Raw genomic sequence first — 11,945 nt, 5'->3', positions numbered from 1 at the left:
ACAAACGTCTGCGTATATGTATACCAAGCCGATGTGTTTTTACTCACAAACCTTATGCTATGTACTTTAATAAAATAATAAAATTGAAAACTGCTTTTTGTTTAAATCGTTGCGGTAATTTTTTTGTAAACCCTTCATTTGGTTATTTCCACTTATCAATTGACATAATTTTCATTCTGGAACAAGTTTTTTCTCGATTATAAGGAATTTTATTTGTAACTAAATTAAGAAAATGAAAATGGAGAGGTGTAGGGTTGAAAAAGCTGGAAAGTCACAATTAATAGCAAAATTATCAATTGAATCTTTCAATTTGACTTTTGAAAAGTAATCAAATGATCAGCATATAATAATTAGTTAAAGACAAGGAGCATCAGATATTTCTAAAATCAGACGTATACTTTCTGAAAGTTTTTCAACTATTGTTCTAGTCTTTTCAAACTTTTCTCTTTTTATCTATTACTTATTCATGCTTCTCTCAGGTTCTGTATTATATTTTCATCGTCTAGTTCATGAATACCGCTATAATACCGTTTTTAAGTTGTTTCTCATTAAATTCTAACTCATATACATCACAATTTAGTATTTTCACTCTACTATAATGACTTTTCCTATATTTTTCAAACATAGAAGTATGATTCAAATTAAATATGATCTGTATGCCTCTATAATAGCTATTTCAAGCTGACTCACATTCAAGTCGTATACATCCCAATTTTGTCCTTTCAATCTACTATAATGACTTTTTCCATAATTTTCGACACAGAATAACAATTTAAATCAATTACTATCTATATTGCGTCTATAATATCTCTTTTAAGTTTCCTCCCATTCAATGCCTAAGTCATAAACATCACAATTTGGTCTTTTCACTTTTCATTAATGACTTTTCCTATATGTGTCATATATTTTTCGACATAGGAGTATGATTCAAATTAAATACAATCTGTATACCTCTATAATATGCATTTTAAGTTGTTTTGTATGCAATACCCTGCTCATATATATAAGAATTTGATCTTATTTGGTCTTTCCACTCTACTATAATGACTTCTATATTTTTCAACATAAAATGACTGATTCAAATCAAATGCTATCTGTATAAGAGCAGGCGATTCGACACTTGACGATAAAATTGAAACTGTAATTTTTTCGAAAGACGTATCTGAATAAAAATCATCATCCCCTTTTAACTGAAAACTATTCGAATCGTTAGCTACCGACGAATAAAATCTTTCAAGCGAAAATCTCCAAAGTTGTTTTATATTTGTCAACTGTTTGCTCACTAGAGTTTCGGGCGAGATGGTTTGACCAAGCTAAACAAGGCCTCGGGGGATTGAAAAGCGAAACGTGCTAGGAATCGAGGTATCTACTACACGAAGGGGCTGGTCGCTATCTTCTCTCTAGGGCTCACAATAGGCTTTGATCTGTTCGCTGACGTGCAACAAATACCCTTGATTACGCTTTGCACTTGGTGGAACTTCGTCTACTAGATCTACCTCGACACCGCCACTAATTGCTACTGTTACAACTATGATTACGGTATGATACACATTTGCATACCAGAAGTTAAAGAGATTGCATATACAGGGTAGCGACATTGATAGATTATCGAATATTATATTGTAGTAAAATGTTTTTCGACATAAAAATCTTTTTTTATTCAAGTGCAAAGGAAGCTTATTCGCTTATCACTGGCAACGAAAAGTTGACGTTCACTATGTACCGTCATTCCATTCTGTTTTTTATTTGTACATAAATGTTAACGTGCGTCTTCCATATCCATATGAATACAAAGCTCGCAACTTCTTTTTATGTATATGATTTTTACGATGCGATTTAGTTTGGAAACAAAAATACTAAAATTAATAGTTTTTGGGCCAGTTTTTTCACGTTTTAGTGAAGTGGTAAATAATTATTAGCTACATAACTTTGGTAGAAACTTTCTATTGTCGAATAAATGTTTAAAGTTTCTTCATCCTAGTTGGTTTGCATCCAAATCAACTAATAAGTATTTGTCATTTTATTGTGTGCTCAACAAATATCGGTTTACGGTTTCTTATGATTTGTGTTTGTGACTACGATCTGTGCTTGATTCTCTTTGCACGTGTTTTGGTAATGTTATTGTTGAAGTAGTCGATTGATATTGAAAATAAACCCTCAACATAGCAGACTTACATAATTTTAGTAATAAAAATGTTATCCTAATTGATATGATGTAATTTGAGAATCTCACTGGAAACTGGTATAAATGGACAAAAACTCCCTCGCGTCGTATGAAAAATACAAAATTACAAGTGCTCTGAAAACAGACTTATGCCATGAAATTTTGAAAATTAGCAATACCCGAAAGGAGTTAATGGCGTTTAACTTGCTATTGCATTTTTAGTAGATAAGAAAACTCTGGAAAGGCAGAAGAGGAATATGGAAAGAAACTGCTTTAAAGAATTGAACTTGTAGAGCTAGAATTGGAAATGAAAAAAATGAAGTGAGCAAAAGAAGATTACTCGAATAATATTTTATGTATTTGTAATTTATTTATTGCCTATTTCTGGAATAATCTGCATACTGTTGTCGAATATTGTGAATTTCTTGAGCCTCTGGGTTTATTTTATGATTTTCTCCAATGTCTGGAATATCATTCTCCTCATATATCATTAGTGTTGTGTTTTCATTTTTGTAGAAGTGAAATCCATGATAGTTAAAATGAGTTTTATTGTATATTTTTACACTAAAAACTGCACTACTACTTTTTAACATATTAAATTAAATTTAACGTGACCATCGTGACATTTACATTACGTAGTTGCAATTTTTGAACATTGTTGCTAAATTAAGAAACGTACAACGAATAAACTACGAACCTAAATACTTGTTGTATTCACCATTGTTAATTGTTATGCTGCTACTAATTTTAAAACAATCAATATTCATTGCTAAATTAATGTTGTACCTCATCCTTGTAGATGATACAGAAATCGGTTAATGCAGTTTCTTGATTTTATCTGTGACTCACTTTAAAAATTTCCCAACTTTCCATGTGGATTAGAAAATGGAGCTGAAAGACAAGAATGCGGAGGGTATCCACTATCTCTAAGCAGTATACCTTCACCCATTTCGTCAGCTTTGAACCCCATTTTATTTGTGGGTTATCAAAAATGTGACAATGACATCTTGCCACAATATTTTTAACTCAGCATCACAGATAATTGAAAAGAAAAAATTCCTCTTTCTAAACAGCTCAGCGTGGATGCATTCTGAAAGTTTATAACTAATTCCATAAAATTCCTCAATAGTTTTGTTTTTTCAACGTTAACTGAAGGAAATTTCATAAATATTTCTCGTAAGGAGCATTAAGTAAGAACAACATTGTTAATAATTTTTGAAACAGTTGAAACCACCAAAGTCGCCAAGAACAATATAGAATCTGCAATATAGTAGCTAAAAATTTCAAAGTTATCGATAACTTTTCCATTGGCAAGACAGCACTGGATGAAAAAAATTAATAAAAGTACATAAATACAAACAAAGAAAGATTTATTAAGATAGCAACTCACCGATTTGTTTCTTTTTGTAAACTTTGTTCTATTTCTCGAAAAATAAGCTGTGAACAAAATCGTTTATTAAATTCATCATTGAACAAAAAATTGTAGTGATAAATTTGATGTCGAACAGAATAAGTTCATTCTCCCGACCATTGCTATATTTTCTCAATCAATTCTTCATTCCCTATATTAAATATTTAATTATTCTTATGACGAATATTTTTTCAGAAAATGAACTAAATATAGGTATAATAAATAAACAAACCACTTTCGATGTATAATTTTTCAGGTTTAGCTCCTACTAAGCTTACGACTGCCTCGTGAATTTTTTTGGTAAATAACTCGAATTATTTGAAGGTTCAATCGATTAGACGGTGAAGAAACCGAATTTTTTGCTATTGGGTATATGGAAATTAGTGGAGACTTCATTAGGAGCTCAATAAACTAAGCCTCAATTGAGTAAAATTTACAGTCGTATGAAATAAATCTTACAGAACGAGATATGACTGATTGAAGGTGGTGCACGAAATTCAACCCGTTAACGCCGGAATTATTATTTTTTTCAAATATCTCTACAGGTTAATGATCAAATGATTGCAAAAAAAAAGACAAAATAATTGGATTTTTTGATTCTAAAATATTGAGTGTTTTCATATGGCAACGCTAGGTGCCCATAATACATTGAATATGCAAACCAAAAATATCCGTTGAACATATTATTAACTCAAATATTCCCTAAAATAAAAATAACATGATGATGGAGACATGGTTTTATAAAAAACTTGGTAAACACACACTTGAATGATTGAATTGACTTAAAACAATTTATGCATAGGGCTAAATTACATTTTACACACATACTTCTAACTATAGATTTGAATGTTCTGAGGGCATATTTTCTTTGCTTAAACTCTATATGCTTAATCAATTGCTCAGTACAATCAAACCTTATATTATCTGATAGATGGAATCAGAAGAGGCTTCCATGGATGTTGGCGGTCTAGCAACTCTTTTTCAGGGAACTTGCTCTCGGTGTAAGTATACAACAGCTACTTCTTTTATACATTCTAACTGTTATAACTCCAGTTTCCTCAATTTATTATTCCGTATTCATCTGTTCTACATATCTACATCCAGCATCCCAGTGAATAATGGCTAATACCACTTCTTTCTGCTGACGCTTTCATTAGATTTTGCTTCCAGTCTTGGTCGAGGACAAGAACGGATCCAGGGACTTGACGATGGGGGGGTCATTTGTATTAGAATGAGACATTCCTCAAAGACATGGCATTTTAAGCCTTTTACCCACAAAATATAAGTGAATTACGTTGTTTTTGACAGCATAATGAATTTCACGCAATTTTATTTTAAACCTCAATTCCTCATCGACTTTAAATCATATATCACAACGCCCTCTTATGAGAAACAAAAAACCAAGTAAATTAATCAGAGTTTAGGGGGGGGGTCATGACCCCCATGACCCCCCTGGATACGTGCTTGATCAAGGAATTATTATATCCCGTTTCTGCTTCTGTGAATATCTCTAGCTTGACTAACTTCTTTGGTACCACATCTCGATGACATCATTATAACAACTACATTTTCCATTCTCTTGACATTAACATGCCCATCATTTTTGTTTCTATTGTGGTATTGAAATATGCACATTTCTGCTATGCCTATATACCAAAAAAGCAAGTCACGTTCTACCAAAAAAAGTGATGGCTATAATATTTTGAGACTACGAGGGTATCATTTTGCTTGATTTTGAAAATCCAATACAATCGTGAACTACCTGAAGCAGTTGCATCAAAAAAGATATAACACAATCGGCCGAGGTGTACGCCTGTTTGATATCAATGCACAATGTGGCTTAATAGAGAGTGAACAATTACTATATAATCCTAAACTATCCAGGTTCGACTATTTCTTGTTTCCAAATCTGAAGGCCGATGAGTAAAAGATTTAGCAGCGACGATGAAATTCAACAGGCGGTGTCTGATCATTTCGACTTTAAAGATGCATATGATGCATCTTGTGTAGCGATTTAGAAGCAACAGTTAGGTGTATTGCAAAGTGTGTGAAAGTAAAGGAAGATATTTTGGAAAATAATAACATGTTTTTTTTATTTATGACTTTTCTATGTTAAGCTAAGAACTCATGGACCGTACTACGTATTATAATTTCTTTTCTGCGACATATACTTTTCAATGAGCATTAAGAATTTTTGAATCGCTGCCTGGAATATTTAATAGGTCACCCTGTTGTCAAGTTGTATTATAGGTAAACCGGAAGAGCTATATGCATTAGTTAAAGTTTAATCTTTTTAGATGGGAGGTTTCTAGCAAAGTTGAGAGAGATTACAGTTGGTGCCGCTATATATACTCGGTAATGCACTTTAATATTAGGATTACTATAAGAACTAAGAGACTAGCTGAAAATAAGCAGCGAGAACAAAATAAATTTTATGAGTGTCATTTAATACTTTATTCGATAATGGTATAAAAAATTTCCATAGGTATTCTACTTATATAGATTCAATTCAGGTAATTCCGATTATTACAAATTCGCTTGAGATAGTATCGATTTATACAATTCTGTTTCACATAGATTTGGTTTATATCGATTCGTTTTCCCTATACTTTGGTAAGAGATAGAAAGCTATCGATTTCAATTTTTATTTTTTGAGTTTTTGCTCTGCTTGACAAATAGTCCGGGAACGTTGAAAAACCATCATCAACTCTTTTCCAGAAGGAATTTTAGGTACCTAATCAAAAACATGCCGATCAACAATGATTTTCCCAAGTTCTTTAATAAATGCCGCTAGAGCTGGGAAATCTTTTGCTTAACATATTGAAAAAAATGTAACCCTTAATTTCACTAAAATTGTGAAATAATTAGAAAATGTATGCTGTAAATTTAAGCAAAATAGAATCAGTAGCATTCAAAAAAATGATAAAAATGTTTGTGTTTTCCAATATTGAAAATTCTAAATGGCAACCGCGTTCATTTAATGAAAATTGGTAATTTTATGATGCCATTTTCTGCAATCAACAGAGTAGGAATTGGAGTTCAAAGGACAATCCTATCTACATTTTTTAACGCTAACTTAGAAAGGTTTGGTCATCTAATGCGATTGTTAGAAGCCCTGATAAAGAAAGTCCTCTAGGTACTGATAGAACACTTTAGGAAATTTTCAGTTCATGATTGATTCTGTTCTGTTACCGAATCTGTCTTTCCGCTGCCGCGCTATAGTTTCGTTACACACTAGATACAACTGTCCTCTTCAACCAAACTTAGTCTTCAAATCTATATTACAAAACCACAATATCTGTGCCTTAATGAAGAGACCACGGACTTTGTTCTGGAAAATTATAAAACAATAAAAACGTGTGATGACTATAGATATTTAGGTGGAGATTTCAATAAGGAAGTGACAGATAACGCCAAAATAAAATCGAGAATAAGCAAAGCAAATTTGGAATTCTATGGAGTACAGAGCAAACAAAGAATATATGATACCATGATCGAAAGTATGTTAATATATAGATCAGAGATACAACGACCACAAGAATTAATGAAGAGTGAAAAAGAAGCTACATGACGACAGAGTAAAGAGAAAGTCGAGGAACAAATGTGTGTGGAAGAAACGGTTATAACATGCTCACAGACATGGATATCATCAAAAAACCAAATGATTTCCGTTATCTCGCCTTATAGTGATCGTATTATGGAAATTTCTTTTCTAATTGTGTGGTGTTTCTAAGCCTTTTTATAATTCATATCGAAAGTTTACATCAATGTTTCTAACTAACTAACTAACTAAAATTCTTTAGTTCAATCGTTAGAATATATGTGGATGAGATTCTAGAGATTTTATTCATATTGTCTCTCAAAATACAATACTACAGCTCTCACTCTGCCGATTGAAGCAAACTGGATATCAAAATTTGAAAACAGTTACTTCAAATTATGTAATAGTGTTCGTAATATTGAGAATTTGATATACTTTTGTTATTTATATAAACATAAGATTTCTCATAATTTAAATGTCTAGAATTTTTTGGCAAGCAAAAAGTTTTAATTATCAGCGTAAAGGCTATACTTGCAAGCTGCGTCGCAAGCACCAGCGAATTTTATTGAGATATGTTCTCGATTAGAGCATGGAAGTATGAAAGAAGGGAGCAAGCACTTATATCGTAGAGAGAAGCTTGAAGTATGGTTAACTTATGGTAAGATTTAATAGAGCGTATCAGTCTTCATCGAATATTCGTTCAGATTCAATCAATATCAAAGACGTGAGGTACGCTCTTAAGAATTATCTGATTGATTTTAATTCAAGTATATTTTCCAATTCAGGAAATCAAGAGCAGATCCAAATACGAATTTTGTCGTAGGCGGCGTCGAGGAAAACATAATAAACCAAAATACCTGATAGAATATGTATAAACGTTTGTTCAGTTTTCTGGCTTTCAATATTTGTTTTAAGATTCCCAAAAAGATCGGATTCAATAATACGTGGATTGATGCTACATCAACAAGATTTTATTGGGCTCCACCTGAAGGAGATATTATCTGCTTTATTCACGATTCCACCAATAAATAGGAACACATAAAATTGGAAATAATTGAGATGATTTTGCCAATTTGTGTGAGGTTGCAAATAATATTTGCATTCATTTAGTGAGGCTTGTAGTGAAACACCGTTTAAACTTTAACATCGTCAACAGAGCACTGATAGCTTGTTTTATAATGAGATCTCATTAAAAATAGAATAAATGTATTGAATGATCAATATTAGTTATATTACCAAAATCTATTACTAGAGAATTACGAATCTGTCGTTGTGGGAGGAGATAATGCACCTTACCGCACTATAGCCTTCACTTGCACGCGCCTATCAGCTCACTTATGCAGGATCGCTACCTTTGCTATTTCCATGGAATAGAAACATAATATTTTATGTGAGTTCAATCACTTGACATTATTTCCCAGAAATAGTTCCTTATATAGTTTAAGTTCTGGAAAATCAAGTTCGCTTCAAGAAAATTCCTAAAAACCTATTTTTTGTGAAGTGTCTCTTATATGTGGGAAAAAGTTATGTCGATAAGTTGTTTTGACTCAACATTGAGGCCCCTATATCAAATCTGGGAACCAGTTGTCAACTATAATTTCAAATTTTTATTATTAATATCAACTTATGACAAGGAAACACAAATATTAACACTGTAAATAAAATAAGAATAAGTCAACAAGACATGAAGAGTTAGGATTGATTGACCTTACGAAATATTATCCGAAACGAAGAACTACGAAGAAAAACAAAAGTTGAAGAAGCAACTGAAATAATCAGACATTTATCTGGTTTGGCCATGTCGCAAGATTGTGAGATAATAGATGGATAAAGAGAATACTAGAATTGCGTTCTTGAGATGAACCAAAGAGAAACAACACCGATGTTATGGATGAAATATTTGAAAAGGATATCTTCCAATAAGAGCCAAGACCTAGCAAAATAGCACGGGTCAACATGAAATTTGACTTTGATTGCAAAGCATTAAATTTCGGTAGTTTAGGTCGTAATAAGACGGAAAAAAAATATATGGCATGAAAAACTTTGCTTTTGTGCTTAGAAGACTGATTGAACGAAATTTTTAAAAATCTCGGATTTTAATTTGTGATTGAAAATAAAACTATTGAAATAAAAATGTTTATAATTTTTATTAAGTTTTACTATCAAATTAGCTCACAGAAAAGTGGAAAATAACTTAAAAGTGCACACTTTTACTTTTTCTTTTATGTTCATAGCTACTTTCTCTCAATAAACCCCAAATATAGTCGCCCATCATGTTTTCATTGTATTGGCCTTGATAGCGTTGTTCAAAATTCATGATGTCCTGATGAAAACGTTCTCCTTGCTCTTCGGAATAGGCTCCCATATTGTTTTTAAATTTATCCAAATGAGCATGCAGCATATGTACTTTTAATGACATCCTGCAGCCCATGGCCTTAAAATTTGTAAGCATATCCTCAACCAACTTTTCGTAGTTTTCAGCTTTATTATTTCCTAAAAATCCAGAAACTACTACTTTAAAACTGTTCCAACTTGCTTTTTGAGTACGATTCAGCAACGTTGGAAATTTTTCATCGGCGAAAATCTGTCTTATTTGCGGACCAACATAAACCCCAGCTTTAACCTTTGCTTCCGATAACTTCGAAAAAAATTTTTTTAAGTATCCAAAAGCTTCTGAAGTTTCATCCAGTTTTTTAACAAATTGTTTCATCAACCCTAACTTAATGTGCAAAGGCGGCATTAACACTTTTTCCGCTTCAACAATCGGCTCAAATTTGACCTTCTGTTTTCCGATACACAATTCTGTTCTTACAGGCCATGACCGTTGAATATAGTGTTTAGAATCCGCTCTGCTATCCCACAAGCACAAATAACACGGATACTTTGTATATCCACCCTGTAGCCTCATTAAAAATCCCACCATTTTAAAATCTCCAATCATCTCCCAGTTATACTCACGATACTTTACAGATTCAAGCAAAATTTTGACACTTTCATAATTTTCTTTAAGATGTACTGAGTGAGCAATTGGAAGAGACGGAAATTTATTTCCGTTGTGTTCGGAATTACTTTTATAAGAACTAAAAGATGAGCTACTTTTCTGCGATAATTTTTTTGGTGGCTCAGGTACTGGTCGTGTCAGGTCGTGAGCAATTGGAGCAGAAGAAGATTCGAGGTCAGGATATTCAATAGGTTTTGCATTTTTACCTCTACGTCTTTTACTCGGATTCACCATACAAAAGTAGCAGTCTGTAATATGGTCTTTTGGTTCTCGCCAAATCCTTGGTATTGCAAATTTCATAGACCTTTTCTCACCTCGATACCAACCTAAAAATATAAAAATAAAAATTAATATGTCTATTATTTTGGATTCATCGCTTAATTAAATAAAAATTGCTTACCTTCCAAACACCTTTTACAATAACTACAAGCAACATGTGGAGCCCATGGCTTATCTTGATTCCGTACAGGACAGTCAAAATATGCTTCATAGGCTTCACAGAGAACGTGAGATGTCTTTAGTTCATATTTCACGTCTCGAACTTTAATAAATTGACCACATATAAAACAAAATGCATCAGCATCGTATTTGCACTTTCGTGACGACATTTTAAGTTATTCTGGGCTTGTAAATAACACCCGATGGTTGTTTATCACTCGGGTGCCATCTAGCGGCACAGTGTAAACGTTAATAACCCACTCTCACCGCGCGGTTTTTTTAAAAATATTAAAATCAATTAAAATTTATGAAAAAATTGAAAAATGAGTATTATTATTATAACTATCACAAAAGCAAACTTTATACCGAAAAAAGGTATTTTCTTTTCGTTTTTGTGCATATATATATGGTGGCTAAACACCCCAGATGGGGTAACGCCACTCTTATGAGCTTTCTAGATCTTTTTTTTTCTTTGTTTCGGGGTAGATCAGTGCATAACTAACTGGAAAATAATAGTATAAACTTTAGGACAAAGAACGAAAATTTTTTTGTAGAGTCTTGTAGTCTAAGTTAAGAGAGGTTTATGTCCAGCAGTCGACGAGAAAGGCTACTGTCTTGAATGATGAAACATTTCACACTAATTTAACACCGAAATCTTAGGTTGATTATAAATTGATACCCGGAATGTGTTCTTGATAAATTTCATGCTTTCATAAAGAAAAAATTTCTCAATCTATCTTTCGCCAAACTGAGTATTCAACAAATCAGTAATTCTTGTTTAGAATAAGCAAAAAAGCCATCATGGGAAAAGAAATGAGTCTGTCGAATATTTAAAAGAAGTTCATCTATAAACCTTTGCAGAATTTGAATAGTTATTTGTATTCCAAGGACTGAAAGTGCTACTTTGTTGGACGAGTCTGAAAATTGCGAGACGAGCGAAGCGAGGCGACCAACAGATGAGTCCAACAAAGTAGTATTTCAGCCGCGGTGTACACAACATTTTTTAGACGACGCAAAAGATCCAAAACTTTTTCAATTACACGGAGAAAAGAAAATAAAACAAAGAGAATTGTGAACATTTTATTTATTGTACAATATAATGTACTTAATGATATTTGCAATGTAAATATTAATTTATTAATTATTTGCAAAAAGTAATGTTGACTGTACCTCTGGGACAATTATTAATATTTATTGGATTGGATGCAGATTGTATATATATATCTCCACTAGATGTTGATGGAATCTCTGTAGATGTCTTTGTGATTTCGATACAATTTGTAGTTGTGTTTGTGTCTTCCATAGAATTTGTTGATTGATTCGAATTTATGGTGGAAGAAAGTTATGCAAAATCATCGAAGTGAAACTGTCAACTGTCAACATTGAAGTG

This window comes from Diorhabda sublineata, chromosome 7 (assembly GCF_026230105.1).
Source record: "Diorhabda sublineata isolate icDioSubl1.1 chromosome 7, icDioSubl1.1, whole genome shotgun sequence".
In the NCBI taxonomy this organism is placed as follows: domain Eukaryota; kingdom Metazoa; phylum Arthropoda; class Insecta; order Coleoptera; family Chrysomelidae; genus Diorhabda; species Diorhabda sublineata.
Note: the sequence above shows the minus strand (reverse complement) of the source record.